At 45.1% G+C, this 20,659-nt stretch overlaps 1 long non-coding RNA gene across 1 annotated transcript; it reads right to left on the bottom strand.

Moving 5' to 3' along the window:
- Positions 1-1,841: 1,841 nt before the first annotated feature.
- On the bottom strand, positions 1,842-16,568 carry LOC149343895 (uncharacterized). The gene is made up of 3 exons (XR_016282734.1): positions 15,906-16,568; positions 15,139-15,229; positions 1,842-2,275 (listed from the first exon to the last, which is right to left on the bottom strand). It is a non-coding gene; the product is annotated as an uncharacterized LOC149343895 (long non-coding RNA).
- Between the last annotated feature and the right edge of the window lie 4,091 nt (positions 16,569-20,659).

Genomic DNA, 20,659 nt, shown 5'->3' on the forward strand with positions numbered 1-20,659 from the left:
AGCACCAAGCCGCTGTTGCGCAAAGGGAAATTCGCGCCCAGCGTAGTATGCCTGTTTTCGACGTTCAGCGGCGAACATTTTGTTTTACGACGCACCGTTGAAAGCGCAAGCTTTAACCTTTCCAGCTGTGTATCCGGCTATTAACTGCCTCTGAAAACCCAGCGAATGCATGGGGTCGGTCAGAATGTAAACGCGAAAGTGTACCTGGCGCTTAAAAGTTGTTATCTGCAGGACTCAGTCAAGTCCAGGTTAAAATATTATGGACAAAGTTGTGTATAAAAAGCAAGATCATCAAAAAAATTCCCCATGCGGCTTACCTGGAAGAAGTTTTCTGAAAATTTACCAGTGCTTCCTGAGAAGCGTTGAATAAAGAAAAAGGAAATGATCATTCCCGAATGTCAACATCTCTAGGTGAGCGGTTTACCGAAGTTTTAGCCTCTGCACTCTTTCTGGAGCGCGTAGCAAAATGGCAGATAAAAAAACGAGAGATTTTTCTTCTACTTTTCACTCCGTTTGTGTTTAACGTGATATTCAAATGGCGCGCAATACATTTTAGGCACTTTTAGCCAGACATGATGGCGCAATGTTTTCTTGCGCTTGTTTCGCGTGGTATTACCGCCTTTTTAATGTCCAGCTTTAACGTGAACTCTACATTTTAAGTATTGATTTTGGCTGCAGTCTTTGACTGGAACCTTTGGATCTAATCATCTTCAGATAATCTTTGGAACGAATTGCAGCCGCCGTGGCCGCCATTCGATCCAGCGCCATTGGGGACCGCAGCCGTAAGCAATATCGAACGGGCCACTTCGCAAGCACTTCAACCGAGAACACCAACGTTCGAACTGGTCAATGAACCGCGATTTTAGTTATAGCTGGAGAGCAGAAATTTAAAATGATGGCTCCCAGGGCTACCCTTTTTGAGTTTTTGTTTATTTTCGCTAGCGCATACTTCGGGCAGCAGACGTGCGTTCAGTGCAGATATATTCAAGAATTCAGGCTGAAGGCAGGAAGTTTCAGTGAAAGACATGCACTAGCCAAGAAAGTAAATGCGAACAATTCCATTGAAAAGTCTGAAAGTTCTGGTCGTGAAAAACAGCTTTACTGTGCATCGGTTTTCAAGCAGTGCTTTTCGGCTACTCCTCCAGCCGAAGAACTACCATCTCAAAACCGCACGTGTCCTCCATTTTGTTTTCGGTGAAACCAGCGAGGTAAGTTTGAATAAATTGAGCGGTGCGGCAGGGAAAAATATACCACTGTATCCTGGCGCACTGCTTCGTCGCTGTCGTTGCCAAGGTTGTAACGCGATGTGGCATATGAACGTGAATAATTGATTTCAAACTCCACAACTTTGAGAGTCAGCCGCCACCTGCACTGTAAAAAATAAAACACCCTTAAAGGAGTTTCCAGGTGTCTATAACTCGCACCCTTGCACCCGGCCCAGAAGGGTGTTTTGTGATTTCAATAAACCTTTCACATGGGGTGTTTCATGAGAAAACCAACCCGAAAATGATATAACTTGACCCAAAGGTGTTGAGGTGTATCACACACTTTACCACCGAGCCACAGGAGTTTTATGCTTCTTACACCCCTACACCCTTCAGGAAAAAGCATGCAATGGGTTCATAATTTGTCCCCACTTTTATTACTTTTCTTAAGCGTTCTTTAAATTTACCATTATAATGCCTATGTATTGCAATATACCTGTGTTACTGGAGCTCTTCATAGCAGTAAACAGGCTGTATGCACCTAAGAAAAACGTTTATTGACAAAACTCACAAAACTGCAGAAATGTTGAAAATTTTTATTGGAACAAAACATCCATACAACAATGCACAAGAAGCTTCTCCAATGAATTCCTCACTGCCATCCAAGGAACTTAAAATTTTAAGGTACAACAGCACCATACCTACCGTTATTGGGTTTATGGTGCTGCAAGAATAAGGTTCCATTGCACTTACTCTACCTCCTAATTTTCCAGAGCAAGCAATGAAAAATTCATGCTTGTGCAGCCTTTCAGAGCAAACAGAATGAAAAATTCATGCCTGTGCAGCCTTCTATACCAGCCTGAAGAAGGCTTGTACTGTGACGCTAACTCCCAGGAATAAGCAAAAAAGCAAACTTAAGGCAGCTTATGCTGAACACGCATATTCCTGACATTATGGCAGTTGTGGAGTGAGCCGCAGTGGTAAGCCTGCTGAGTAGTCATCCTCCCTCGACGAACAGGTTCTCAGCCACCTCAGGACTGTCTTCGGTGAACAGCATACATGGTGTGAGTCTGCATTTCAGACAAAAACAGTAAAATATTTCACATCAGTTTACACTGCTCAATGGTCCTTATAAACGCCAACATATTGCTCATTAACAATGTGTTTCATAATGGATGCTAACACTAACAGAAAGAAGAAAATCTGCCCAAGTGGCAAGCAAGTGCCAGCTGTTATCTTTTGAACCATTCCAAAGAGGCCACCGTGGTTTAGAAAAAATAGCTCTAAGCGGCATTATATAAACAATGTTTTAGCTAAAAAGCTAGATGTTATGAAATGGAATGAAGGTGGTCAGGCCATGCAATTAATTCTGCACGAACTGCCTCCCTGGCGGGTAAACTGACTATAAAAGGCACAAAACACCATGACAACAAAGGCGACAATAGAGCACTTCAAAATGCTTTACAATAAACCGAACGACAAGTAATGTGCAACATTCACTGTAACAGAAAGCACAGTATCTGATCAAAGTCAGCAATACGACCCCTTCCATGAGAGTGGTCGGCTGCAACTAACGCAAAGCATGCATTCATTATTATACCAAGCAAGTGACATCTTGAAAGGCAGGCAACAGTGCTAAGTTAACATATCTCCCATGTCTGCAGCCAGTAACCTCAAAAATCCATCAAGAAAAATTTGCACAAGGCCACTAAACTACTACAAGAAAAGGAGCTCGGCCAGTTGGTGCATGAATCTTTGCAAAACCACGCAGGATAACAGGTGTGAGGATCTGTGTGAAGATTGCAGGTCTTATTTTCAACAAACACCAAAGTACAAACAATAAACGAGGCGGCTTTTAACGGAAAGGAAACCAATTACAATATGAGCGAGAAGAAAGGAAAGGAACAAGAGAACAACGCAACAATACACGGGAAAAACACACGGGGGAACAGAACAAAGTGCTTATGATAAATGCAGGAAAAAGAGTCAAAGAGGAAAGTTCACACTACTTGTCTTATTCGAGCAACGAGCGGGGAGGACTGGCTGGGTGTCGGGCAGTCAAGGAGTCTCTTGGCGTTCCAACGTCGATGAAACGCTACCGCAGCGTCAGCGTTCGTGGGCTCCCGGCACGGTTCCCAGGTCTGGTATCCCGGAAAAAGGTCACGTAGGCGCCAGAGGCGGCCTGTGTGGAGCAGCTGACGGATGGACGGAGAAGAGTGGCGCCTGGGCCTGGTGGTTGAGGCTCTCGACGATGGATGTCCAGGTCTGGTGGCCCGGACGTCTGCGGCTAAGGCCCAAGCCCGGAACTCGGGGAGCCAGCAGAACTCGTCCACGTCCGTCGTCCACCGCGCTCTTCTCTTCTCTGCCACGTAATCCTCTTCGACCAGTCCCGGCGTTCCCCTCCGCACGCGCTCCTCGTGCTTTGTCTTCTCCTCACGAACGCCGCTGGGTGGCGCTATCTCCTTACAGAAGGCCCCCTCTTCGGAAGTTTTTTCCAAGGGAAAGAACTCAACTTCAGGAGAGCGACACCAGACGCGTTCGACGATCGCAACACAGAACACCGCACCACAGCGCGCACACTACACACCACACACAATATGACGGTCGTCAATGTTCGAAGCGTTCACAGACATTCGCACACACAGCACAGAGAGCACATGGAAAGTCAACGTGAAGCGTCCATAGAAGGCGAAGAAACACGGAAAGCATAAAAAGTAGATAGCCGACATTCAAAAACAAGCATGAACAAACAAAAACAATTCCAACAACAGATGTGGGCTACATTCTTCCGTATTCCATTGTTCACATCGAACCACTTCACCGTCGCGAGAACTTTTCCGGCTAGTACTTCCGTTTTCCTTTGTGAAACCGTTTTCTCCAAACCGACCTCGGTTTCCACCATGATTTTACATATTCCCGTCCTATGATGTTATTCACTCTGTTCTCCCTTGCCTTCGACACAGTCTGCTGACACATGTCACACGATCTGACATAACTCTTAATGTCAGCCTGTACACCGGGCCAGTAAAACTCACTGAGCACCCTAGCTATTGTTTGCCGTATTCCATGATGGCCGGATAATGCACTCTTATGCGCCAACTTAAGAACTTGCGTGCGTAAGCCCTTCGGTACCACCGCTTGCTCAACGACCTGGCCGGGACACACTTGGTATGTCCGGAAGAGAACACCGTCATCAGTATCAAAGGAGTGGGCGGTCTGTCCCTTACCACGAAATATTTGCCCCAACTTCCTGCGACACACCTCTAAGGTCGGGTCTTCTTCCTGTTTCAGGCGAAACTCCGGCCGTGACAAGTGGAGTGTGTTCAGAGTGGGGCTTTTACTATTCACTGAAACCTTTGCTGTCATCGTGAGGGAAGGAACATCGACCGAACTCGTCATGGCAAGGGAAACTGCCTGATCAGTTAGAACTGGCGGGTCAACCGGGAATGGAGGTTTAGCCCCGGGGACATTGCCTATTATAATGTCGTATAAGGGTGTAGACAAGCAGCGCGCGATGGCCTTACCCGAGAAGTATGGAGAAGAAATCACCACCTCCGCTTCCGGAACTTCTACACGGGTCCCATTGGCCAAGAATAATGTAGCCTTTTTCCCTGTTAGTGCCGCTGGCGGTACAAGAGACTCACGCACAACAATACCGGTGCTGCCCGTATCCCGTAATACCGAACCATGCTGGCCGAACACCTCACCGTGCGCCACGGGCATAGCAGTTTCCACCGGGTTGGAAGGACAGACCATCTCCCCCAACTGGCCCTCTACGCGCGTTACCACTGCAGTGCTATCGGGATGTGAATATCGAGGTGTCATGCAACAGGCGGACTCCTCACGGTCTCCTGGCCTCTTAGCCTTGCACGACTGGGCATCATGTCCTACCTCGCGGCACCAGGTGCAATACGATTGCTTCGGCTTCGTCCGACAATCCGCCGCCTTGTGCCCAGTCTTCTCGCAAAGAAAACACCGCAGGCGAGATTGTGAACCTGAAACCTCGTCCTTGGCTTTATTCATCGTATGCTCCCCCTGTTCTTTGAAGAACAACAAGTTATTTTGCCGCTGTGCTTCAAGAAAATGATCGGCAGCCTCCGCCAGCTTGGCAACTGTCTTGCCCTCCCGCTCACGTAAGAAAAGGGCTAAACGAGAATGACAGTTGTTCAGAAATTGTTCGCTCACGACCATCTCGCGAACCACCTCAAAAGTGCGGCCTTCTCCCCGCATCTCGACCCAACGGTCAAAGAAGCTAAACAACCTGGCAGCATATTGCGAGGCCGTTTCTCCATCCTGGGGCTTGCTCTGGCGAAACTTCTCTCGGTACCCTTCCGCGGTGAACCTAAACCTCTGAAGCAAGGCAAGCTTCGCTTTATCATAATCCACGGAATCCTCAGGCGAGAGCCGACCGAAGACCCTAAGTGCTTCGCCGCCAAGGCACAAGCTCAACGCCGTTGCCCACTTTTCTTTTGGCCAACCCTGCCCCGTGGCCACATGCTCAAATCTCTTTAAGTAGGCATCGAGGTCATCCCGCGCTTCATTGAACTGTGGTATGAGGCTGTGCGGGTTAATGGAGCTGGTCGATGAGACGCTACGCTCTCCACGGTCACTCGGAGGATTTGCGCCATCCTCCTTGAGCCTTATTTGTAGCTGCAAGTTCTGCGCCTCTAACTCCAAACGTTCCTTCGTAGCTTCACGCCCCGTCTCCAAATTCCGTGCCTCTAACTCCAAATTCCGTGCCTCTAACTCCAGCTTCTGCTTCGCAGCTTCACGCTCAGCGGCTCTCTTTTCCCGTGCCTTACGAAGCTCGTCCTCCACCCACGCTCGTAACTCCGCGCCGCACAAGCCCATGCGCTCGCCTAAAGCAACCAAATCTGAAGCGCTCATCCTTTTCCTAAATTAACACAACAGGCAAAGAAATCAAAAACCGACCTCGTCCTGTCGTAGTGGACGCCAAATTTGTGAGGATCTGTGTGAAGATTGCAGGTCTTATTTTCAACAAACACCAAAGTACAAACAATAAACGAGGCGGCTTTTAACGGAAAGGAAACCAATTACAATATGAGCGAGAAGAAAGGAAAGGAACAAGAGAACAACGCAACAATACACGGGAAAAACACACGGGGGAACAGAACAAAGTGCTTATGATAAATGCAGGAAAAAGAGTCAAAGAGGAAAGTTCACACTACTTGTCTTATTCGAGCAACGAGCGGGGAGGACTGGCTGGGTGTCGGGCAGTCAAGGAGTCTCTTGGCGTTCCAACGTCGATGAAACGCTACCGCAGCGTCAGCGTTCGTGGGCTCCCGGCACGGTTCCCAGGTCTGGTATCCCGGAAAAAGGTCACGTAGGCGCCAGAGGCGGCCTGTGTGGAGCAGCTGACGGATGGACGGAGAAGAGTGGCGCCTGGGCCTGGTGGTTGAGGCTCTCGACGATGGATGTCCAGGTCTGGTGGCCCGGACGTCTGCGGCTAAGGCCCAAGCCCGGAACTCGGGGAGCCAGCAGAACTCGTCCACGTCCGTCGTCCACCGCGCTCTTCTCTTCTCTGCCACGTAATCCTCTTCGACCAGTCCCGGCGTTCCCCTCCGCACGCGCTCCTCGTGCTTTGTCTTCTCCTCACGAACGCCGCTGGGTGGCGCTATCTCCTTACAACAGGACACAGACAAGACAGGTGCAGCGATAACTGCGGAATTTATTGTTTAGTTTGCAATGAATACAGGAAGCATCATCCAAAATACAAAGAAGGGAAGTCATGGAATCGTCATTTTGTCAAATCTGTCGTGATTATTTATCCAGGTAGTTGATTTCTTTTTCGTTAGAGTTAGTGATGATGTGCTTAAACAGGTTGAACAATTCTTATGTACCATGCACGTCTCTTACATTTCCTCAGAATTTTACATTGTCGAAAGTGTGATATACACTCACAGTCCGATACGTGTCTTGGTAGCTTGCTACCATATCCTTTCTCAGTATTCCGACATGTTGCATTAGATAAATGTTAACATGCTGACCTTATTTCCCAACACAGGACGCTCCGCGTGACGGAGGGTTCTTGTAAACTAAGCCACCGTCGCATGCCATGAATTTGTCTCTGTGCGTCTTACACTGGGCTGTTTGTGAAGCACCTTTGCTAGGAGCATTGCATACTACATTCAGCTACTTTCTGTGAAAAAGCAAATGAAGCCACTGCAAAGAGCTTCCACAAGCTGCAAAAGAAAGTCATGCCAACAACTTGACCAAACTAGGGCTGGTTGTGAAAAGGAGTGAGGGCCTATGCCTGAATGCCTTCTTTATGGCAAAAACGCAATGATAACTGGCCTTTCAGAGTAATTGTCTCTGAAAAAGGATCGTGGCAACAACCCTTAGGGCAGTATCTGCAAGAATTGCTCTCCTTGCTCACCGTGGAAGACCTTTTCCTGGTAAAAAAAGCCAGATGTGTCCGCATTCCTCTCGAACAGCCGTCTAGAAGGAGTGTCTTCTCATTGTCATCAAGGACTAACATTACACGCTGCCACATACCACCTTGTTTGAGACTGTAAGAGAAGGCATTGATTCAATGGGAGCAGCATGATTCCAGATCCAATGCAGAATTAATGCTCATAGATTCCTCGAGTTGCTAACCATCTATTATTTTAGTTTCATGACCTGCACATACAGTGGCAAGGAGTATGCACCAGTTCCTGTGTTGCACTAATTCTCATTGTCCTGCTAGCCTGTCAAGATAGCCAACTATTAAAAAGCTTTGCATGGCACCAATTTAATAATGGCCTTCCAATTCTTGGACGACTTCCTAGTAATCCACAAGCTTCATAAGAAAGGGCAATACAACGGCATTGTTCACATATTCAAGACCTTCTCCGAAGTTCTTGCTGGAGGTACAGCTTCTCGAGCTATGGCTGCACATCAGAGAGGCCCATATGTGTTGGTGTTACGTCCCACAGTTGAAAAAAAAGACTGTTGCTACTGGCACACTAAAAAATGCCTCAAACAGATTGTGTACTGACCGTCAGCAGGAAAGCATTGAGGCCCAATTAACATAGTTACCTGAAGCTGGTTTACCCGATGACCTGGTCTGCAGCCTAGGCTTGAAGATAGTAAAAGAAATTTTCTGATCCACCCTAACGAGGCTCCAGAAAGAAGAATGGAAGTTAGCTGTGACGGCGTATGTGCATGGTATCAGCCACGCGCTAGAGAAAGTGGTCAGGCAAGCTGGTGTGAACTTAGTAAACAAGGCGCCTAAGTAACTGTCGCATGCTGTGAATTTGACTGCCTTCTATACCAGGCTGTCTTTGAAGCACCCTTGCTGGGCGTGTTGCATACTAAGTTCACACCAGCCTGCCTGACCACTTTCTTTCGCGCGTGGCTGATACCATGCACCTATGACCTTAATCACCATGTTGCCCACTACCCTCCCGGCTTCCACGTACTCCTCTGGCTCCCTGCGCGCCATGTGGGCCTGGGTGAGAAGCTGCTGCCTCATTGCGTGGGTCCTTACCGCATCTTCTCTTAAGGCAACTGAGCAATGTGACCTATCAAATCACGTCCCTGGACTACCACACTCCTCCCACGGCCTCCCCACAAAGCTCGCGCACGTCACCCGTCTTAAGCCCTACCATTCACGCCACCTTAGGGCACCCAGGGACTGTGCTTCCTTACGCGAGGCGGAGGGGGTAGTGCCACAGTGCAAGTTGCAAGGTGAAGAGGACGTTTTGACGCTGGACAGTCGACAACGGGGACGCTGCAGCTAGTGCTTGGGGTGACTTGGTTTGGTGTGCCTTCTGAGTGCGACCTGTCGCGCCTGCTGCTGAGCTAAACCCCATAATAATATTCTACGACAGCTATGGTCCGTTCTTTCTGAAGCCTTTTAGAGGTAGATAGGCAAATTTCTTTATCCTGAAGCCAAGGCTGCAGATGAGGTCATCTGGGAAATCAGCTTCAGGTAGCCATATCAGGTGGGCCTCAAGGCATTCCTGCTGACGGTCAATACACGACCTATTTAGGATATTTTTCAGTGCGCCAGTAGCAACAGCCTTTTTTTTCGACCCTGGGAAGAAACGCCAGCACATATGGGTCTCTACAAAGTACAGCCATAGATCGGGAAGCTGTACCTCCAGTGGCATTTCTTTGGTCAGCTCAAAGTTGGCAAGAACTTTGGAGAAGGTCTTGAAGATGGCAACAATGACTTAGTGTGTTACCCTTGGTAATGAAGATTTTTAATAGTTGGCTATCTTGACAGGCTAGCAGCGCAATGAGAATTAGTGCTACGCCGGAACTGGTGCATACTCCCTGCCACTGTATGCACACATAATTAAACTTTACATAGGTAGAACGGAAGTAGATGGTTAGCAACTCGAGGAATCTATCCGCATTAATTCTGCACAGGTTCTGGAATCGTACTGCTCCCATTGAATTAATGCCTTCTCTCATCGTCTCAAACAAGGCGGCATTTAGCAGCGTGCAATGTAAGTCATTGATCAGAATGAGAAGACAATTCTTCTGTACAGCTGTTAGAGAGGAATGCGGACACTTCTGGCTTCTTTACCAGGAAGAGGTCTCCCACGGTGAACAAGGAGAGTAATTCTTGCAGATACTGCCCTAAGGGTTGTTGCCTTGATCCTTGTTCAGCGACAATTACTCTGAAAGGCCAGTTATTGCTTAGTGTTTTTGCAATAGAGAATGCATTCAGGCACAGGCCATCACTTTTCTTCATAGCCAGCACTAATTTGGTCAAGTTGCTGGCTTGACACAATTTTTTAGGTTTCGTTCTTCACTGTATGGCGCTTGACCTTCTTTTGCAGCTTGCGGAAGTTCTTTGCGATGGCTTCATTTGCTTTTTTGCAGAAAGTAGCTGAACGTAGTATGCAACGCACCCAGCAAAGGTGCTTTAAAAACAGCCCAGCACAAGATGAAGCACTGAAATAAATTCACAGCATGCGACTGTGGGTTTGTTTACAAGATCCGTCTCTCATGCAAAGCGTCATATGTTGGGAAATAAGGTGAGCGTGTCAACATTTGTCTAATAGAACAAGTTAGCAACACTGAGACAGGATATAGTAGCAAACTAGCAAGACACGTGTCGAACTGTGAGTGCACCCCACACTTTCGACACTGTAAAATTCTTAGGAAATATAATGAACAGCTCATGCCGAGACATATGAGACATGCATGACACATAAGAATTGTTCAACCTACGCAAGCACATCATCACTAACGCCAACGAAAAAATAAATTGACTATCTGGATTAATAATCACGACAGATGTGACCAAATGATGATTCCACGACTTTCCTTCTTTTGTATCTTGGATGATATTTCCTCTATCTATAGTGAGCAAAGCAATAAATTCCTCAATTGTTACTCAGCACAGTATCTGCGTCTTCCTGTCAGTGTCCTGTTACCCTGCACGCTGCTTTGCCTAGACTAATAGACTATCTAAATCTGGAAAAAGACCACAAGGGGTTCCAAGCTGTTTCCTTTCTGGTTTGCGTTCCCTTTCTTTGAGGCATACATGCACCATGTAGTGAACAAAAGTACAAAGTAGATAAATAGAATAAATCATTTGGCAAATATCACTACTGTAAAATGGTGTTAACAAATGGCCACATTCATCCTTAGGACAGATCTGCATTTCATCTGCCTTTACAAATGAAACATGAAAATTCCAAGCACCTAGGTGAATGCATACATTTTTCCCAGAAATTTACCAAAGGTACACACAGTGATACCATTCCAGTGGATCAGTTGAGTATGCTGCTCAGGAGCAGCAATATCCATATGGGGTGAATGCTTGCAGGAAAAAATATTGGCAATGCAATATAAGTTCGCATACAAGATGCGAAATAAACGGTATGATATGGAACCATTCCAATTATGCCAGCAGAAAAAATTGCATTCAACCTACACTCCAATATTAATCGAGTTACAAAAATATCATAAAGGCTTTTTCAAACCAGCACACAGTTGACATTTATATGTCATTGGATCATTCCATGCCAACTGTTCCAGGCTTACCACTGAATCTTCGATTTCTTTAAAAAAATTCATGACTTATTGCATTACTTAGGCAAACATTATCCCAGCTTGTTTTAGGCGGAATAATTTTTTCCCATCGTGGCCACCATCTCACGTTTGTAAGCGCTAGCCAGACCTAACCTTGCAAAAAAATTTGTGAAAAGAAACATTCTTAAGCAGGACTATGAAGTTCTTGTTATATAAATTACAGGTATTCTATATCCAATGCAGTAAATTGAACTTATTTTGTTTTAAATAAAACATGTAAGAAGTACAAAATATGAAAATTTGAAATCTTTTATCAAATTTTATGTTCTCACAGTATTATTCTATTTTCTAAACTGTCGAGAAGGCAAAGGTGATAAAAATGTTTCAGAGATCAAAACAAGTAAGGCAAGTCAGCGAAAGGATTCTAAAGTCGAGATAATTTGCTTTATGTGACATATTCAGTAGTCTACTACATAATGAGGTGATCTTAATTAAATTATGAAAGATAGAAAGTTAAACAGCACCATTTAATGGCATTTATTTTTAGTTCAATTGGAGCTCTTTTTTGTTTTAAGCGAGAAAACAATCTTGCAAGTTGAGTCCCAGCGTTCAACATTGACATTGCACAGTGCTTCCTTTTCACTCCAGCACACTTTGCCACCGGCTGTAAATTACACAAAACCAGCACTCCGCTGCACGAATACAATGGTGTGCTGGTCTTCGATGGCACCAGCTTCGGCAATAAAGAAATCTGCTAAACGATAGATTTACAAGAAGTAAAACTGAAGTGGCCACATGGCAGAACGACTCTCGTTCCTCGGCACAAACAGTACTCAGCCGGGAAGCACTCTTGCAGTCTGACCAATCAGAGTTAAAACCTCTACTACCATGAAAATTATTTAAACTTTTCAGTGGAATGGACTTTTTCACCACATCACATGGGAGGATTGGTTGTGACAGCATTGGTGGGAGTGTGAGGCCCCCTGCAGCAACAGCAAGCATTCAGAGGCCATAGAAAGGTCAAATACTGTTCTTGTATAAGCTATTTACATGGGCGGAGACAACCATTAAGATTGTCGTAGCCCTCTGGGTGCTCCAACAAAATATTCAAGAAAACAAAGGTGAACTCACTAGGCGGTTTACAAGAGTGCTACCATTACAAGGAATACCCATTTTTCACCACATCAAGCCTTTTTTATCTCTCTCAATGGTGCACGCTGGACTTAAGTCATGCTTGAGTTTAAACTGACAAAATTTGAGCGAATATGCCAGCAGACTTCTCAAAACCAAAATATGAGGAGCATCCACATGGAGTACCGTGCAGCAAAGCTTTGTCTCCTTCATGCCGGCTCTAGCATGCACCGCAGTGTCGAGCAAGCAGCCAGCAATGCTGCGGTTGAAGGTAGACTCAAATTGCAAAATTATTTTCTCGCCTAAAATGAAAATTGCTCCAATTAAAATTTTAGAAATGTCACAGCCATTAGAAAATAAATGAGGCCAACCTCACTGTGCAACTGGTGGCTGAATATGCCTCAAAAATATAATTTTTTTTAGCTGACTGACATGCCTTGCGTTTTTTTCATCTCTGAAACACTTTTATTCCATCCTTTGCCTTTTGGATAACCCAGAAAAATGGTTTAAACGACGGTTATGAGAACATAAATTGGATAACATATATCAATTTCCAATATTTTTGCACCTTCTTTCATGTTTTATACATGAGTCCAATTTATTGGATATGAAAGCACATCCTTCATTTATACGAAAAAGTTTCAGTCATGCGTAAAGCATTTATTTTTAACATGTTCTTTTGCAAGACTTAGCTTTGCTTGTAAACATAGGACGGTGGCCACGACATGAAACTTCTTTTTCTCTGCCAAGAACATGATGGAAAAATCTTTGTCATGGTAATAAAATAAGCCATGATTTTTTTTTGTTTCTTTATGAAATCAAGTGGAGTCGACTGCAAAAGTCTGGATAAGGTGGCTTGGAATCACCTTATTCAGTATTGCACAGGAACAAAATACACAGCCTACTTATCACCAGGCATATATCAGCTTCCGTATAGGTCAATATATTGGCTGGACTTTAAGAGGCTTCTGTAACACTAGAAAAAATTACAATTGCAAGTTACAAAGAGGACACCAATCTGAATCTTTACATTGTACAGATGTATAACCCTGACACTGAGACCTCCCACTCCCCTACTTGGATGGTGGCATTGTTCCTGCCAGTCTACCAAATATGGTCCCCGCAATATCATAATAAGTCGAGCATTTTGCCTTCTGTAGACGTGAGCAGCAAAGGAGACTTAATGCTGCTAACAACAAATATAAGCATCCTAAGAGTTTGGTAAGCTTGCAAAATTTAAGCTTGTTCGTTTCCAAAAAGATGCAATAGCAATCTGAATGGTCATTCATTCAAACCATGCGAATGCAATTGGTAAAATGGCTTCACAATGTAAAAAGTTACTTTCTTGAACTAGTCGGTACATGTTCACTAACAACTAACACTAACAACTTTCACTAACAACTTCTAATGCACTGCAAGAAGTGGTGAGGTGAAATATACTACTCTGCTTGCAAGTCACAGACATGCTGGATTAGGAGCAGCAGGTAATTGCTACTGATTACACTGCGGTCCATGCTCTGCGCAGTTGAAATAATTGTGATGCCAGCTACTGCTACCTCAAAAAAAAAAGAACAGTGGGGTTATGAGTCACGCAGTTGGCTATTCTGCTTTAATATAGACCGGACTGGCATAAGTGACTGTACAGGAAATGGGAGATGTATTAAAGCCAAAAAGCCATTCAGCTTGCTCTTGCCTACATCTGCAAGTGTGCTCTTGGTGCCAGATGTCCCACAAACTAACCCTCTAGGCTTTCTATGCCACCGTTATCAATGGCTTTTAGTTGATTCTAGCTGCAGCTAACTAACTTGAATGCTGATGCTACAGTAAGGGTCTAGGTTTTTTTTTTAATTATCACTCTTCATTGTCTAAGTATTCATACCTGCTTCTGCATTGGGCTTCTGACTGGCTTATTTAAATGAGTGTACCTGCATTATATTTGTCATACTGAGACCCTTACATATGCCCACATATATTTAGTTACAAAAGCAGGTCTTAAAGTGAGCACCCAGTGAGTAGGGGTTCTGTTTTAGCACAGGATTTTATTTTGCAGCACTTTTTGTAACAACCCATTTTCCATTACCAAAAACTGATAACGACAATGTTTAGAAATTCCCAACTTCGTGACACACAAATAAAGATGCACCAAAAAGCTCTAGCTTTTGTCATAATCCCATTCACATCATACAAAACAAACCCATCCACACATTTGGCACTTCATTTGCCTTCTCTTGGAATCCACTCCGTTGGTCCTCAAGTGTTGGTTGGTTGGCTTATGAGGTTTAACGTCCCAAAGCGATTAAGGCTATGAGAGACGCCGTAGTGAAGGGCTCCGGAAATTTCGACCACCTGGGGTTCTTTAACGTGCACTGAGATCGCACAGTACACGGGCTCAAGTGTAACGGAGTGGATTCCAAGAGAAGGCAAACGTAGCAGTGGGCGGCAGGAGGTTAGGCGGGTGGATGAGGTAAAGACATTATGCGGTAGCACACTTTTTATCAACAAATGCTAGTACCAAGTTCGCAGGGATATGGTAGCCGCAGCTGGCAAAGGCAGTCCTTTGCCCTGCAGTGGGTGTAATCAGGATGATGATGATGACGAGAAAACTACGTTCAACAACACTCAAACTGGTTAGCAATAACCTTATGCTGACAACGAACTAGCAAGGATGTACAAATAAATGAGGGCATGGTTAGGCTATGTACCCTGTTTCATGAAGCAGCTTGATGAAGGAAAGAAGGGAAAATGGCCGAAAAGAGAACCAAGCATACAAAATAAAAAGAAGCTGACAGCAAGAACTAAAACGCACCTTTGCTTCCATACTGCTCATGAATATTGCCCAGTGGCAACAAGGTGCAAGCTGTCGCTGTGGACTCCCATGTGGATGTAGATGTTTCCCCCTGCAGACATCGATTTAATACCATCACGATTACCGACCGCCAAAATTCAGAAATTAGGTCACCATGGCCAAACAATGAAGCTTTTAAAAACTTGAAAAAGCAAGCTAAATATACCTAGCTGGCACAGCACAGGATTCTTTAATCTGGATGCCGTTCTAAAAACAATTAAAGAACCAAAATAGATAGCAGCGTCAACAAATTTTTGCAAAAACCTGGCCTGATGCAAAAACGACCAGCGGTCAGCGCCTGCAGCACACAAAACTGAAAGCTTATCTCAGACGTCACGCTGACGCAACGCATTTTACGCAGAGATACGGAATAGACCTTACGCACAGGAGGAAAAATTACCACGTGCAGATAAACCGTAGGACAAGGAATTTGACGAAATAGCGTTAAACGGCTTTAAATTTGACAGAACACACATACTAGAGCTCTTAAGTAACATGAGGCAGTACTCTGCAACATTCGTTTCGTCAAAACAAAAACAGCTCTGAGTAGAATCATTCTCGGCGAACTCTGTTTAGTGCTGCTTCCCTTCTTGGATACACGGAAAGAGCTGCCTGTCTGCAGATCTTGGCACTTTGGTACTAGAAGCGGCAAGCCTTGAGGCCGCTCTTCCATAAAATATGCTATGAATAATGCAAACCAGCATGCATGAAGACATAGTATTGCTTACCATGCGAGGCAGGTGCGTAGTCGTGCCGAGCTGATGAAGTACTACGTCTCCAAATCACGGCAACGCTCGTTTTTCATTAACGCCGACTTCAGGACGTTTCTATATTACAAAATGCATTCTGGTGCATAAACACGCGCACATTATAACTTCGCCCGTGATTTCTGATATCAAACCTTTAAAACGTGAGCGAGCGCCGGCCTTTCTGCCAATCTACAACAAAGAAACGCATTCGGCAGAGCCTCCAAAGGGTGCTTCTGTTCCGATACGTGAGATACGCGTACTTGGACAGCAGTGAACGAACCTACGCACTACTCCAGTTATATATGCACAAAAAACACTTCAGTTCAACGCGGTACCTCGAAAAATGCGGTCGAAAACGCAGTTCACGTCAACCGCTGAAAACCGCACACCACGACGCGACGCCATACCACACACAACAGGCGGGAAAAAATCAACAAAGGCCCGACGGTACCGGTGGCCGCCTAGCGGCGGAAATGTAGTTTCACTTTCAGTTTTGAATTCAGTTTATTGGGCTTTTTACAGTGCGTACGGAAGCTAGAATGTATTTGCAGCATTGGAACAGCATACGCAACGATTGCCAACCGTTACCAGTTACGGAAAATGCGAAGTGATTAAATTAGATATATTTCTTCGGATTCAAAAGTTACCATGAATTGGCCCCCCTTGCCGTTTTTTTCTTTTTACGTTCACTCCAGCGGCTGCATTTCGATGGTGGCGAAATATATATAAAAAAAGTGTAGCCTATATCGTCGTCGAAAGTGGAGGTAGCATGAAATGTAGGGCAGTCACGGCGTAGCACATTTTAGGACGGCACCCCCACCGTCAAGCGACACCTTCGAAGGGCCGCACAGGGACGGTGCCACGGCATTCGTGGTGAGGTGGCTCAGAGGTAGAAGATGGGCAGGAGGGTGCTATGCTATGATGGATAGGCATAATGCCCCTAGGCCTGTGGCATTGCTCTTCATAAACTTAAATTAATCAACAAAACGCAGCGGTGATTGAGAGCAACGCATAAGGCCGAATGCGGACTGCAAGGTCTGATCGCGACAGATTTTTCTCCGGTCCAGTGGACCTTCGGCTCCCTTGGCGCTCTCATGGGCCCGCACAGCGTGCTTCCACTCGCAGCGCGCCTGTTACGGGATCAGCGGGAGGATGGAAATGTTCGCTTTAGGTTCTAAAAGTTCTAGCTCATGTTCTCTGTCCTGTGCGCTGCTGTGCGTAGACGATGTTCGCTAGTTTGTCCAGAACGGAAACTGGAAGCACTAAATGCCTAAATTGTCCGTGTATTGTGCGAATGTCAGTTCACGTTAAAGGACCCACGATTGCCTAAAATGGTATGGAGTCCTCCACTACGGTGTCTCCGATAGCTCAGGTTTAGCTTTAAGACATTAAACTTTTTTTGTAATGAGTTTACACAGGTACCTTCTGCTACTCGCTCAGTTTTGGAGAGCTACGTAGGTCGGGGCAAAATAAAATTTTTGTTTTCTTCCCTTTGCTCTTTGAGCTTCTCAAGTGCTTCTGGGACCCTCATTAACTTCAGGCCTCCATCGTTACCTTTCTTCCAGTTGACACAGAGGTTGCTTCAAGAAATTGCTAATTTTGGTCTTGTTTTTTGCGCGTAGTTTCGTGCGTAAAGTAGAATGAGTTCGCGCTGACAGTACTCTGTTTGAAAAATATGCACGGTGTTTCACGTAACTTGAACCAAGGATTTTAAAAAAGCGGTACACCGCAGCCAGCTGAATCCAACGATGCATTGTTCGCCATCATGTGGCGCTCCTTGTGGCGCTCGTTTAACCGCTTTTTCTAAATACTTGGTTCAAGTTACGTGAAACACCCCGTATTATCGAAACACTTTAACGTAATGATTTCTCTATTCACTGCGATGCAGTCGTAACTGCTTCACCTTGATATGGATTCAGTACAGGAGCACGTTATTATCAAAACAAGCAATTAGCACCCACATTCGTGGCATAGGTATTATTCCAGCAATTTTTATTGGCATTTGTAATAAAATCAATAACCCCTTTTTTTTCAGCTGCGAGTGAACCAATATTTTTCTCGCCGCTGCATGTATGTTCTCGGGTGCGAAAGATGTAAACCATGCCTCAAAGTGCAATCCTCAAAAGCGCATACTATCGCCCCCGTCAGAGCGTTTGTACAGCCTTTAAAATTAGTTAAGTTGGGATCGCCATGTGGAATGTTGCCTTAACAATCGCGTCGATGCATCAGTGAAACGTGGATAAAATGCCGAAAACGCATGTTACTGCTTCACACGTGCACGTGTTGTTGTCACAGGAACCACGGCAACATATTTTGTCCCATAAAACACACGAGCTACAGCTGTATTTTATGTTTTTTACATTTCCCTTCCCCAATTAGTCCGGCATGCATAACTGAGGTGAAGCCAGCTTTACATTTTTTAAAGGAACACCCTTGCCTGCACTGGGGGGTATTTTGGCCAAATGCACCCGCCCCTAAAATGCTAGCTTGCAGGACGGGTGCAGGACGGGTGTACGAGTAACAGAAACTCCTATTTTGTCGGGTGCGAGGGTGTGTTAGTCAGTATGTTCCCTTTAAAGGTGTGAAATTTTTACAGTGCATGCGTCTGTGTTGCTACAGGCGCTCCTTTTCAACATACATGTCCGTCCACAGAAGAGCACTTCAAAGCGATGCGTGTTCTTTTGTTCGTGATGCCAGCTGCTCTGGCATTGAGACTTCACACAAAGTATTTTCGCTGCCAGCCTAGAAACCTGGCAAGTTCGTACCGTTATTATCTAGAGGCATGCAGGTGGAAGCAAAGTAAAAGGAAACGCATTGCAATCATGCTGCGAGGCGAATACTTAATCATATCTTTCGTGTTTTCTAGGCAGTTTTCCCCGGCCGATGGTCTCTAAATTTGTTTGTTTACAAGTCTAGACGTTAAAAAAATTCTTATTGTTTGTATTTAGGCTGGCGCGCATAGTTCGCGGTATTTGTCTTCTCAGATAAATGATCGGCTGCTCCCTTGTTCTTTTGTTTTACAGCATATTTTACACCATGACTATATTGCAAAGTGCGCTAAGATTGTTCAACAATACCTGTGACGAGCAAGCTAGACAGATTTACTCGCAAATTAAGCAGACGCCTTTTAGGACTTATGTGCGCTTTGAAAGAGCTGAGAATAGAAAGCAAAACAAGCTTCATGGTGAAACTGTCGAGGTTGATGCTCCGCTTTTCCATCCCTTGTTCGCATGCATAATCTAGAGGTGGCACATTCTGGGCCCTTGGTATTGTAGTGTAAACTGTCGCATTGTTATTTTTCCCTGCTACGTGTGTTACATACGCGCAAAGCTACCTCCTTATCATAACCTTTTCTGCATTGTTTCATCACAGACAGGCCTGCATCAGCCGTGAGCAAAAATTTCTGCCTTCTTGGCCTCATAATCACATTAACTACAATAATCAGACTTAACAAATCAGAAAACAAGGGCACAATCGGCAAAGGCGAAGTAACAAAAGTTAAGCAATGTATTAAAATACGAAGTCTAGAATACGAAAGTGCCATGTGAGAAGAAGTGATTATGGTGTTAAGAAAAATATCGTAAAATAATGGAATGGTCACATCTGGGAAACCAACTTTAGGCGCTGCGCTCTGCCATTCAAATTTACCTTTTTAAAAACATTGTTCACACATTTTCGCACTGACCATCAGGCCAAGGCTACCACAATGGTAAAACCAGAATAGTCACGGTGCCATGCTAACGCTCATTTCAAGTTCACGGATCCCTTTCGCGACCCAACACTTCCAACAAACATGTTACGTGGCACAAGGCAAGGAGTAGGTAAGGACGACTGAAGCACAGCACACAGGCAACCGAGAGCGGCCAAGGCAGAACGGAGGAGACAGCACTCGCACCACCGAGACAGTTCCTTCACATCGAAGACATGCGCCTTATCCGTTGTGATATCGTGACCACTGACCGAGTTCTCTATAGATATCAATACGTAAAGGAACAAAAATCTTCACGAAGTAAAACACGTTTTTGGGCAAGTTGGTAACATTCTTGATTCATATTGCAGCGAAGAAGCACAAACACACGTAGAAGGAACACGTTCGTCCGTTTTTTTGCGTGTTCCTTCTACGTGTGTTTGTGCTTCTTCGCTGCAATATGAATCAAGAAAAATCTTCACATCCAGAGTGCAAATCAGTAAGGGCGCCTAATAGGAGCAGTGGCTAAAAACTCAAATATAGTTCGATGCACAAATCACGTTGAAATTTCAGTATTATAACTGCCAGCCATGTTTTTACCTGCTGATGCTTGAGATATTAATTTCTTGGTTTTGCAGATTTTTTAGCCGCATTGGGGTTGCCATGCAAGCTTGTTCAGAAGTTCGTTTTCAAGAAAGCATTGATAACGATCCTCTCAAGTCTTGACTGCTTAGAAAATACTGTGCCTGTGAAATCAATTTTACCATAAGTATCCAACGGAGCAGCTCATCATCGATTTACCCTGGTCCAACCCACTGACATCGACGGCAACTTGCGCGTCTACTATAAAGCAGTGTCACCTGCGCACGGCGCCCTTTGGGCTCGGTGGCATTGCCAGGATGAAGTCATATAACCCGATGATCTTCGCCATGCAGGTAAGTCAACCCTACTGCCTTTTTACCAAGAGATCGAGCAACTACTGTCTTCTGGAGCTGCCGAGCCCATGGTGCCGCCTTTCTCTTGCTGTTGAGTGTACTAATCTCAT

This window comes from Amblyomma mixtum, chromosome 5 (assembly GCF_055824585.1).
Source record: "Amblyomma mixtum isolate Tamu chromosome 5, ASM5582458v1, whole genome shotgun sequence".
Classification (NCBI taxonomy): Eukaryota; Metazoa; Arthropoda; class Arachnida; order Ixodida; family Ixodidae; genus Amblyomma; species Amblyomma mixtum.